The following is a 5450-nucleotide window of genomic DNA, read 5'->3' as shown; positions in this document are numbered from 1 at the left end:
GAGAGGGTTTGATGGTGTATATGAGAGGGTTTGATGGTGTATGTGAGAGGGTTTGATGGTGTGTATTAGAGGGTTTGATGGTGTATATGAGAGGGTTTGATGGTGTATATGAGAGGGTTTGATGGTGTATGTGAGAGGGTTTGATGGTGTATATGAGACAAAGAATGGTTTTTGTCCTAAGGGGCCTCCCATAGTATTGCCAAACTGGCAGGCCTACTTTACTGCACACAAAAAATCTGAAGGCAGGAAGTTTGGAAGGAGGTTTCTCAGATTGGGAGCCAATTGACACACTTATCTAGTGAGTCAAACTACACACCCTTGGGAGGGTTTTTCATTGTGCATAAGTAATGCACAATGATTTACTAAGACTCCCAAAAAATACTAAAAGTAAGTCTAAAACGTGCAAGAAATGCTTGTTGGAGTGTTCAAGACAAAATTACACAATAAAACAATGTCATCACCATTTATTTAACCGTCACTTGTCTCCATATCTAAAGTAGCTCTTATTAATGATCCATAAGGCTGTTTTTGCTCAACATTTGAAGCTTTTGCATGAAATATTGAGATGTTGGTTGAAAGATTAGAGTGATAGATAAAGATGACGACAAAAAAAACTACATATCTTTTAGTGTAATTTCATAGGGAATAAAAGCTGTATCTTTTGTCTTCTGCGTGCTTTTTCCCTATATCATGACAGGCTTGAAGATACAGACAAAAGAAAGAAAAGGTAATGACCTAGAAATGCCTCCCGTCATCCGTCAAGTTCCTCAGCCTTGGGTGTTTTTTTTTTTTTTTTACAAGGAGTGATGGGTCTTTAGTTTGTCCTCAGACACTTGTAGTTTGACTGTTTTGTCCTGAGGCCTGAGCATTCACATTGTGACTGAATTTCTACACTTTCATTTGTCTCTAAGACATATTTCTCTTTGACTCTCCTGGGACTTTAATAATATTCACGGTCTGTTAGAAAACAACCCTCAGTCATACTTCACTTTAGAATCTTGCCTCTGAGTTTATACACTTTCTCCAGGGGGGGTTCATAAGGAAGCACCTGGTGCCACGAAGGCCTTGACCACTTGCCCTTCTTGCTGTGGTCACTTTCTAAGCAGCACTGGCGGTTCAGGGGGGACTCACTGAATTTTCATTTTGTGTCAGAAAGATTAGGATCTCAAAGATGATGTTGGCTCAAAACCACTTTGTGGCAGACTTAGCATATAAATGGAAAAAAAAAAGATTAAACCGCCAACACCAAAGAGTTCATTGTAACTGCCTGAGCTAGAGCATGGTCATGAGAAGAAAGTGTCCTTTGTCAGTACAATGCTGTTAGACATACTGTATAAAGGTGAATACAGTAAAATAGACCCTAGTAATAGATAGCACAGGCCTTCTACAGTTAATGCTAAAATATTACATCAATGCAAAAGTGTATTTAAATACTTTAAGATGACAAATTGCAGTATATAAACACCAGTGTGGCGACATGGTGGAGCAGTGGTTAGCATTGTCGCCTTACAGCAAGAAGGATGAGGAATACCCCGTGACCTTTCTGTGGAGATTACATGTTCTCCCCGTGCAAGCGTGGGTTTTCTCCAGGTACACTGGTTTCCTCCCATGGACCAAAAACATGCATGTTTGGTTCATTGGTAACTATAAATTGTCCCTGGGTGTGAGTGAGAGTGTGAATGGTTTGTCTCGTTTGTCTCTATGTGTCCCTGTGATGGACTGGAGACATGTGAAGGGTGTCCCCCGCCTCTCGTACAGTGACCACTGGAGTTAGACGCTAGCTCCCCTGTGACCCAAAAAGGAAAAAAAAAAGCTGGTAAAGAAAATGAATGGAAACAACATGCAGATTTTGAACAATTTTTCCTCCTAGTCTGAAAGAATATGCATATTACAGAAGCAGAGAAACCCCAAAATCTGTTGACTTGAAAGGAAAAATATGCTTACCTCATCTCACCCTAAAATAAAACTCCTATTAAGTTTGTTGATGCCATTTGAGACATCTCAGAGACAGCTATTTTTGATGTTCCATCTCTTAGCCTCTCTTTGTTCCTAATCGCCAATTTGGAGTTCTCCAAAGCAACGTTACTCTGCAAAGTTAAACATCTTACAGTCATGTACGAGGTTTAAAAAGATTTGGAGCCCAAAAAGTGCGCAAAGAGGCCAAATCTCCCAGAAAAGTTCACACTAATTGGCTTATTAAACACTATTTATCTGCGTATGAATCAAGTCGCATAAAACATTAACAATTTGTCACACTGTCACATCTTTTTAATGCCGTATTGAACAGCTGAGCTAAAGTTTGAGTCAGTCACGACAACTGAGTTATGTCTAGGTTAAAATAGAAGGTGGTTTTATTTCCAATAAATGCTCTCTGCGATGTAAGTTAAGTTTCCGGAAGGATGTAACTTGGATGTAATTTGGTAAACATGCAGACCAAGAATAGGAACCAGAGGGCTTAGGTGGTGGACCTAACTGGAGCGATAGTGTTATTAAGTATTTGCCTGAGTGGCCAACAATAAGTCAAAACAGTGAATGAAGGTCATCAGGCACAGAAGATGCCTCAAAGACTCATTGGACAGCATTACTAGCACTTGATGTAGGGGTCGCATTGTGGGTTTGCATGAGAACTTCTTCACATGTGACATGTACAGATGTCACATTGGCCTGATATTGGAACCAATGGGTATCTGAGGGCATCTGTGCATGTCACAAAGGTTGTAGTTGAGGTTAAGTCAAGGTTTCAAGCTAGGACTTGGATGCCTTCTGGCCATCTTGGTGTGGTTTCTGAACAGACAGAAGCAGCATGGGGAGCTGAAGCCAACCGACCGTTGATGCACCTTTGTGGCGACAAGCAAGGTACTAACAGAACTATTGGTCGACATGTGGAGAGGTAAGCCAACAGAGTGGCTCAGTGTTGTGATATAGTGATGGCACATGGTCCGTGGGACCACCTGAGCTGAGATCTGCTTCACACCTCTTTTGGTTTCGCAATGCTGGCTTCATTTCTAAAAGCTCCTGACTGTGCTGGATGTGGCTGGCTCCCCGACACCAGAGCGCTACGTCAGTGACATCCTGCAGCCACGTGTCTTACCCCACTTGAGACAGCACCGTGGTACAGTATTTCAACAGGACAACATTTGTCCACACGTCACATTTTTATGGACTTCCTGCATCATATTGAGGTCCTTCCATGGCCAGCCACTCTTTTCCTAATTAAACCTGTGTGGGATCAGCTCATCATTGGCTTATCTGCTGGATCTTGAGGAGCAGATACGACAATTGTGGGCTTACATGGAGGATTTGACTCCATTCTGCACCGAATTAGCACTTGTGTCAAAGCCCTATGACATAGGACTCGCATTATGTCTGTATTCAATTTGATCTTGTAATCATAGCAACATAGTCACATGACCATTTATCACATTACCACTCCATCTAGGTGCTTAACTTTTTTTTTTATCTATCAGGAAATGTATTTTAGAGGTTTGCCACTTTATGATGCATTGTGCCCTAGAATAACTTTGCAATAAATGGCACGCAGCTCAACATTAAAGCTACTGGTAACACTGACCATACTCCAACAACCCAGTGCTATAATGGGAAACTTTTGGTTTTGTGTACTGCTCATTACTTTGACGCAAACCATTTATCCAAACATGGCTGCATACCAAGCAGACTCAGCATGAAATGGCAGCCAGACAATGCACCACATCACTGATCACGAATGACCAAAGGGATCTGACAAAGAGCTCAAAGCTCACCCACCCTTTTGCAGTGATACAAAGTATACCAATGGGTAATGAATGCCAAGCAGCCCATCACAGGAAGATACCTTTTTTAGTAGTATCTAGTGACAATAAATGCTCTTACAAAGATTCATTGTGCTGCAGGCAGAGAATGGCAGCATTGTGGGTCTTCACCTTTTGTTGCTCCGAGGAGGAATCAGAAGTGGCTCATTTCTCCCAGAAGATCAGCAGGAAATTTATTGGTGTTTAAAACGGCAGCTGACGGGTCAGTGTGCCAGTCTTTGAAGTGCAGATATGCCCCCCCATCCATATGCTTGTGTCTGCATGTGTAAGGACTGTCCCCGGAGGCTGTGCCTAAGTCGTTGTTGCCATGGAAACATATTCTCCAAGTTAATGACAGGCATGAAAGGCATGTTAAGAGACCGAACGTCTCTGTAAGGGCAGAGACACACAAGCAAGTGTCACTTCAGACGTGTTGTGTTTTCCCATTATGAAGTATCCATCTCGTTTATTTTCCTTTTTGGGTTTCTAACTTAATTTAAAAGCCACCTTTTCCTTTTTCGCCCGCCGTGGTGGCATTTTGGAAACATTTAGACCCCGCTGAGATTTTGACCTCTTCAGCACGACGGAATACACAAAACACAATCGTTTAAAAGACGGCAACGTGCCAAAAAACAACAAAAAAATACAAAACCCCTGCACATTCAGTATGTCTTTGCACACAGCTTAAATGTGCGCATTTAAAATCAGATCAATGAATCTTGACAGGCTGTGAAAAAATATATTCAGTTTGATTAAAGATGACTCAGTATGGCTTTGCATTTCAGATCGCATTAGTGAACCTGACTGGATTTTTCTTGGGAAAATAAGCCCCGCAACCGCCCCCCCCCCCCACACACCTAAAAAAAAAAGGCAACGAGTGATTTTATTTTATTGCTTTCTACAGATAGTTTTTTTTTTGTCTTTTTTTTTCTCCTTCATCACCAAAAGTAGATTACCTTTTTTTCTCCCCCCACAAAGATTTTCATACTTTAGATCTTTTCATTTTCATAAAGTCAGTAACAGCATATTTACTTTTGTCTATTCTTAACTCAGTTATTTCCAACATTCGATCCACAAAAAGTTGGAGTCAGAGTCTGACACCACTGTAATGAAAAGCCTCCTGTAATTTCCTGTGATGCTAAAGGAGGAAGATTTCAGTCAAGCAGAGATTGAAATTGGAAGGCTTCCACCCCTCGGTGAATATATTAATTTGCACTTAAGGAAGACGTTTAGACGCCTTTGAAAGAATGAAAAAAAAAAAAAAAGAAGCCATATGAAATAATAATATCAATCATTACCTATAGGAAACTTGTGAAACTGATAATAGCTTAAAAAGAGAGACGGCAGAAAATTAGAGCTTACCGTCAGCCGAGGTGAAATTAACGCTTTTCTCAGGGAATGAGTAAAAATGTGCAACCAAACATGTCAATTTAAAACGACGCCTAGGAGGACCATTAAATGGGAGTAAAGAAAAAGCCTGTTTGTGTCCTAATGATTCGCAGAGCTGCATTCGCACGTCTCCGTCTTTCGTGGGGCTCAGCTGAATCAGCGGCCGCAACCGCCCGCTCTGTTTGCGCGTAATCACAGTCAGTGGGACAGACGAGCTCGTGTTTTCACACCCTTGGAGAACAGAGACGTGAGCAGGAGTCTGACCCAGCCACC

This window comes from Kryptolebias marmoratus, linkage group LG2 (genome assembly GCF_001649575.2).
Source record: "Kryptolebias marmoratus isolate JLee-2015 linkage group LG2, ASM164957v2, whole genome shotgun sequence".
In the NCBI taxonomy this organism is placed as follows: domain Eukaryota; kingdom Metazoa; phylum Chordata; class Actinopteri; order Cyprinodontiformes; family Rivulidae; genus Kryptolebias; species Kryptolebias marmoratus.
Note: the sequence above shows the minus strand (reverse complement) of the source record.